This window comes from Malus domestica, chromosome 14 (assembly GCF_042453785.1).
Source record: "Malus domestica chromosome 14, GDT2T_hap1".
Lineage (NCBI taxonomy): Eukaryota > Viridiplantae > Streptophyta > Magnoliopsida > Rosales > Rosaceae > Malus > Malus domestica.
Genome location: NC_091674.1, coordinates 16929033 through 16936691, shown reverse-complemented (window position 1 = coordinate 16936691; position 7659 = coordinate 16929033). Strand labels below are relative to the sequence as shown.

The 7659-nt window shown below is 43.6% G+C and overlaps 1 long non-coding RNA gene across 1 annotated transcript; it reads left to right on the top strand.

The window, feature by feature from the left end:
- Nucleotides 1-5583: 5583 nt before the first annotated feature.
- On the top strand, nt 5584-7659 carry LOC139191462 (uncharacterized). Its single transcript, XR_011575528.1, has 2 exons — nt 5584-5922; nt 7523-7659. It is a non-coding gene; the product is annotated as an uncharacterized lncRNA (long non-coding RNA).

Genomic DNA, 7659 nt, shown 5'->3' with positions numbered 1-7659 from the left:
TCAAACATCCATGCCCTTTAGTGATTTGATTAAACTTTTTTTTGTCATAATTTTGGTGCTATATGCACATTACATTGTAACAAATTTCATATAATCTAGCATTTTGATTACACTCTCCTCCATTAGAGATAATTGTAAAAAAAAAGTTGGTTAGATTCAATTTATTTTCACAATAACGCTACAATTTAGCAATAATTATCTACGATTTAAGATATTTTCTTTCCAAAATAGTTTAAAATATTTTTAAATCGCAGAAAATCAAACGTACCAAAATAAGTTTTTCTTTTAGTACGTGTTGACCCTAAAAACTACCAAGCCTACGTGGCGCGCAGGCCGAGTAATCTATAAGCTAAATACGTCCTTCGGTGAATGCGGGGCGTGCTAACTCGTCGGTCGAACTTGGCCGAGGAGTAAATTTGTTGATGTGGCGTTGGGTGCCCGGCTGACTTTTACGTCTTGCGATTGCGACCGAGGAAGGAACACGTCTCGGCCTCTTGGGTTCTCGAACCTAAAGATAAGGCTACTATTCTTACGAAGTTCACTAATCGTCGTCGTTGGATTCGGTCATAGTGATGGTATTCGTCAGAGTAAACTCACGCCGAATCGACACCAAAGTGTAAGGGCACAAATACTCAAAGCAGATATGAGTCTTAATAGTGAACGTGGTTCGGCCGTCTGAATGCCGAACTCTAAATCCTACTTGACAGTATCCAATCATAAAATAACTCGACGTACAATGCGCCGAGCTTAGTAGGTTGTAACACCTCGCTTTGTCGAGAAGGCTAACGAGATGACCTCAATCAATAAGGATTCAGAAATCTTTCTCGACCGAGACTTGGATAGGTAACCAACCGTCCTCGCCGCAGAGCTATTGATGCCAACGGAAGATACTACGAGATCGGCTGATTTTACAGCGACAGATCTATGTCGACTGAAGATATCACCGGTTGCTTTCACAGTGTTGTTGATGCCAACGGAAGATGTGTCAGCGAAAAGAGAAAATAAAAAATCTCAAATTGTTAAGAGAGTTTGCGCAGGGCAGTTGTGTATTAAATTGGAAGGGAGTTCGAACGATGTACATCCTCCTCTATTTATAGCACCGAATACCTTCAAGGTCGAGTTAAAAACCTACCCGGATTAGGACTTCTTCTCCTGATCAAACACTAACTCGACCAGTCCTATTTTCACTATAATTGTGAACCTAGTCCTTTATTGAGCCGGATTCACTTCCAGGTTATTAATCTTGCCGAGACTCCTAATTGCACCAGGATTCGACTCGTCTTGCAGCATGACTTAACCGACCCAGGTTTGGAAGCCCACGACCTAACCGATTCAGAACTAAACGATCCCTGATAACCCTGTCATAAGGCTTTCTGGGCCGAGAATAATTCAATACTCGGCCCAAACTGATATTTTGGGCCCAAACATTGCCCCCTCGCTTCTGAGGTCCTCGGCCTGAATCCTCTGGTCGAGCTCCGACCTTGAAGAAGCGAAATTAACACTTAAAATCCAAATACTCTATTTCCAAGGTGCATTTATTGAGCACGATTGCACGATCTTGATCCTGCTAACCAATACACCACGTGGCATCCTTTTATACGGCTAATCCCTAATAATGACGTTTAAAGCGTGTGGCTCCCTGAACTGTCATACAATCATGACCTTGTTGTTGAACACAACCATGTCGCCTTAATCTGCGAACCATTCAGCATCGTGCAGACGCCAAAACGTCTTTCACCATAAATCTCGCCGCCACACGTAATTGTGCATCCCCCGAAATACGAAACCTTCGGTCTTCTCAACTGGATTTTCTAAAAGTTCATAATGATTAGCGAATTTCTCGGTTGATTTTACCCTTCATTTTGAATTTCAAACGATTGCCCTTCCTTCCACCATTCTATAAATACCGAAATTCTCTCATTTGTACTTTACGTTTTCAAATTTTCTGAAATTCTTGCCATCGCTCTCCAGTGCATCCCCTCCTTCCAGATCTTCGTCTTCAAATCTCCCAACCCAGAAAAACTCATTTCGTGTCGCATTTTTTCTTTAACCCCTTTACAATGGCTTCCTTCATATCCAAGCTTTCCAAGGAATGTGACCAATGTCAAAAAATTATTGATCGAAGTTCGATCAAAACCATACGGTTTGAAAGTGACATGAGCACCCCCCATAAAATCTTGGGTCCTCTCTTTTAAGCGGCAGTACCTTCAACCATCACTGGACTTCTCCAGGAGCACTGCCTATCACCCTTGCTACAAGGGTTTGAATGGTTGAAGTGGGATGTGGCAAAGCCTCAAGGCTCTTGGCCCTCGATCACTACAACCTGGGCAGCCTAGGTTGTACGAATGGAAAAGCTTTTCGGCGAGCAATGGAAAGCCTTCGGCATCTACGACGCCATTCACCTCTCATCCATAGAGGTCATCTTGGACAAGGAGCTCCTCCTAGCGGCCTTATGCTTCTGGTGTTTGGCTACCAACACCATGGTCCTCCCTCTCGGCCCCATTGGCCTCACCATCCTTGATCTTTCTGCTATCTTGGGGACTTCCCCGACTGGAATCCTAATCGACGTTGCTCTCTCTGGGTACCCGTCGAACCTTAACTTGAAGGCGCTATTCGACAAACGGGCCCTTGAGATGCTAAGCGGTGAAGGCCAAACACCCTCGAAAGAGGAGGTTCACAAGCTTCACAAGAACTTCTTCAACTATAACACCCTCTATCTCCATTTTGCCGGCCGAGGAGAAGAGGCTCTGCGAGAAGGAGAACACGAGGCTTTCCTCTTCTATTGGTACAACAAATTTATCTGTTGTACCAAATCTAATAAGTGTCTGGTCGAGAATATGCCAGTGGCCGAAGCCCTAGCTAGCGGTTACACTCTAGCATTCAGCCCGGCCATTCTCGCCCATCTCCTACGCTGCTTGGCCGAAACGACCCTAGATAAGATCGATTCGCAGCAGAATGGTCCCCTCTGGGTCTTCCAACTCTGGCTGTAGGTCTACTTTGCTCCTCTTCGGCCAACGATTGTTGATTTCTCGCCCAAGGAAGCGCTCGGCCCTCAGCTGGCTTTTCGGCCAATCCCCCATCACCAAGCCGAAGATGTGTTCAGATACTTTTTCGCTCTTGACGACCTTTCTGATTACAAGTTCTTGATTTGTCGTCGTCGAGAATACCCTTCATCAATCAGACTTCCTACATCAGCGTGGGGCACGGACGAAGATGCTGACCTTCGTCAATCTTGGGGGTCTTTCGTACTTACCCGCGACCTGCCTCTTAGCTGTGAGGGTCGCTGAGCGAGTTGGGAAGTGTATTATCCCAACTTCCTCGCTCGGCAGCTTGGTTACCTCCAAGGTTGCCTAGTCCCTCTTCTCTCCTCACGGTCCGTCCTAAGCCGCGGACGCGAACCCGGCTCTTCAGAGAAGGAATGCAACGACGCCAAAAAAGAGTTCCAAGAGCGGTGCCAAAAATTCCATCTTCGACTGGTCACTCCAGAACCTCTTTGCACTGACACTTTTGGTGATTGGTGGGAAAAGTATACCCAACAGTTTTTTGGTGTTTCGGTCGAAACCGTTCTGAACAAAATCTTCGATAATCGACCTAAGAAGGCTCCTGCCCCCCAACCCCAAGGTAACGGTTTATTTCTACCTTTTTCCTTCAATTTTGAACTACTGATCCGCTTTGCTGATTTGCTTTTACTTTCCCAGGCAGTCGGCCATTGAAAAATGTGGAAGTGGTCACTGCGGCTGCAGCCGAGAAAAAATCGGTTGTTTCTAAGAGGGCTAAAACCGCTGTGCAGGCCGTGTTGAGCAAACGGCATGGTCAAGAGGCTGAGCTGGCCATCGAAGCTCCTCAGCCCGCCAAACGGGTTAAAAAGCTGGCGAAGAAAAGGGAACGGGAGATTCACGTTATCTCCAGTCAAACTACGGGGGCGACGACTCCCAGTGTTTCCCCTTCTCCCGCATCACCCAAGCTTTGGTTGAGAAACGGCCAATTCCGGCCGAAGAAACAATCCAAGTACGGCCTGTTTCTAAAGTCGGTAAACCAGTTGTTGTTCCACCGGTCGAGGCTGCACCTGTCCTGGAAGAGGCAGTCCTTGTGACCGAGGGAACTTATCCTGAAAATCCAAAACCCTGTGTCCGAGGCGGCTGTCCAAGTCAGCCCTTCTACGGCCGACCATGGAAAATGACCTGCTAGAGAGCCAGAAACGGCGGTGGAGACGCCCGTTCATCCGCAGGACCAAGACCTTAATGTTTCTTCGCAGGAAGCCACTTCGGCCTTCGTAAGTACCCCCTACCGCCTTTCCTTGGTTATTTCTCTGCCATAGAACTCTAAACCAGGAAAATACTAAATGTCAGGTGCCTCCTCCTGTGTCCGAGGTGGCTGTCCAAGTCGGCCCTTCTACGACCGATTGTGGCAAACGACCTGCAGGAGAGCCAGAAGCGACGGTGAAAACGCCCATTCATCCGCAGGACCAGGACCTCAATATTCCTCCGCAGGAAGCCACTTCGGCCTTCGTAAGCACCCCTTACCGCCTTTCTTTGGTTATTTCTTTGCCATAGAACTCTAAACCAGGAAAATGCTAAATGTCTTGGCCGCCTTAGTGACCATTGAACGTAGATAACCTCCATCAGCTGCGTGAACTGAGAAGCAATCTAAGATACTGGGCTCGACCATTAAGTTCTTTAGGTTCGAGCAACGATCCTGAAAACATGGCCGAAGTCTCCTCTCGGCAGGTTTAAAAAACAAAACCTTCTTGCTACCTTTCTTGTGATTTCTTTGAGCTTAAACTGATTTTTGTGTGCAGGCTTCATGGGAAGTCGAGTTCAAAGCCCTCATGTCAAGTACTATTGGAGCGGCTGGCCCTTCGGCCCCTAAAACTGACCCCACCAATTCAACTACTCTGGTTCGGGTGCAAGAAGTTTTGTCTCTCTCTACGCCGCAAGTCCTTGAACGCAAAGGCCTCGATTTATTGGGTGCCTGCCTAAACGACCTCGGCGCAGATGGTCAAATGAGCGCCGAAGCCATCGTTCAAGCGTCGTCTGCCTTAAAGCGAGTTCATGAGACTTTTAGTGTCCTTGAGAACGCTCTTCGGGATGAACAAGATCTGAAAGTTGCCATGGTCGTCCAAGACGTTCCTCGTTCGAAGACTGATGCTTTAAAGGTGAAAGGGGAAGCCTTAGCCGACCTCGATCGTCAAATAGTCGAACTGACAAAACGAAGATCGGCTATTGCTTCTGAGATTGTGAAAGACTTCGAGTCGGGCGGCAAAGATTGTCTGACTGAGTATGCAGCAAGCGCAAAACGAATCGAGCAGTTGAAGATGGACAAGAAAAACCGGCAGGCCGAGGTCATAATGGGCAAGGTGAGGTGGCTGGAACTTAAGGCTCTTCTCGGCACTTGTAAGATCTCGTATTTAATGTGTATACATGTGTACATATACATATGTATATATAATTAGTTTGTTTTGACTAACCCACCTGGCCACTTAGAAGCCAACACAAATATTTTGAATGAGATTGCCATCTCTTCTGGCGGTCTATGACTTAAGACCACGTGTACTCACCTGAATTAGTTGTTATCTTCTTTCTCCTCAGTGCCTACAGCTAGCTTAACAGCTGTGGTCAGCCGCCAACTTCAACCAATAAGGGGCTTTGTGGTTTCCGTTTAGTAACCTATAAATAGGAGATCAACTCCATTGTTTTCGAACTCAAGCTAGCATGCACTGCATGCTCTGGAGCTCATATAGTGTTTATATGTGTGTGTGTGTGTGTGTATACACATACATATGCTGTGCGTGTATATATTTATATATATATAGAGAGAGGGAGAGAGAGAGAGAGAGAGAGAAAGAAAGAGAAGGGAGTAAGAAACCAGAAGCTGAGGTGCTTCTTAATCGGCGGTGTCAAATCTGTAGCAGGATAAATATGGGTAATGATTCTCATATTTTCTTTAGTCTTTCCATAGCTCTATATATTGTAGAACTCAGTCGTGTTTCATCTATGTTGGTTGTATTATATATGTATGTATATCTGCATAGACGTTTGGCTATCAGACTTTACAATTGGAGATCATCTTACCTACACAAAAGTGATAGGACTGAACCTATACATATTTATCACATGCTAAATATGATCTCTTACCTTTATTAGAGGTTGTTATATAAAAGAGGGCTTAAGCATATTAATTCGAACATATATCTTTCTTATTGGTTTGAGAGAAACTATATATGTATATGCTGGTATTCATGCATATAACTTTGCACAAGTCTGAGTAAACCAAGCTAGCTTTCTCAGCATGGAACTATCTGCATATATTCATAGGTATAGTTTCAACTGTATCAAGTAAAGCATGTGTTTGGAGTTGATCAACATATAATAACTTGTGAATTAGTATTGCGGAATCGATAAACTTAAATACATTAATTAGGATTAGAGTTCATGTCATGCATTTGGTAATTTTCTTATATATGTGGTTTAATATACTTATTCATTAATCATATGAAAGACTTTATTTAATTATTGGCTAAAGTTATGTTCCCAGCTTATACACCAAAAAGACAGCATGCATATTTATATTTGTATTTCACATGTCCCTTGTTCTGCAAGTTGTACTCATTCAAACGTTCTGTTATGACCATGTTATTATTTTAGATCAACCAAAAGGGCATTTGAAATAGGTGTTGTTAAGTTAGTAATCTCAAGTGCTTTGACTGGGATTAAAGTTCTTGTCTTGCATATAGTGATTTTCTTATACTTGTGAATAGGAGCTTATCACAGTTGTGGTTTCTTGTGTTAATATCTCGGAGCAATGCTTTGGAATCCCGGTAGGGGAAATACGGTAGACCTTTATAGATATTGATTCTATTAAATTTCGTGAAGTACTATATTTGTGTTGGTTGATTAATGTGGTTGGACATTGTTTGGATTATTGCTTCAGTTGGTTGTTTACTTGTTAGTACTACTGGAATGTTATTCGTTGAGATATATATTGTGACATGGAGATATATTGTGACATGTGAAAGATGTAATAACGTTGCTTGTGCATCACTCATGTGTCAGAAGTGGTTGGAACTTTGTAGGTGAGAAAGGAATTTGGAAAGAGGGTAATGGAAATGATCTTTTGTGTAGTTGAGTCAAACTCTTAGCAGGTACCAGGTCTCAAGTGAGCCCACAGTGCACAGATTCTTTAAGGGTAATTCGGGACTGGTGACAAAGAGTTTTGGCAAGATGACTAACAAAAGGGGAAATTGGGATGATTGAGTTACAGGGGGTTAATTTGTATAATAGAACATTTGAACCACCTCTGCAGGGGTAAAATGCATGGTATGGGACATGCAAGTCCGCGTGTTTTATTATATAAAGTAACGGGGGTAGCGGAAGAGGTTCAATTGCATTCATGCATTATTATGAATAATGATTTGATATTTGGCTATATGATTTCTTGACACTTAATTTAATATTGTCAATTTACTGTAATAAGGTTATGTCCCTACTGAGCTGTTAAAGCTCACCCCTCTATTGATATGCAGGTTTACGAACTAAACAATCTAAGAGGGTAGACAGGATGAGATCGGATTAAGTGTGAGGATGGAATTTTGTATTTCTTTATTTTAGCCTTGTAAAGAATTATTGAATTATTTTAAATAAGAAGAATTTTATTTTCCAA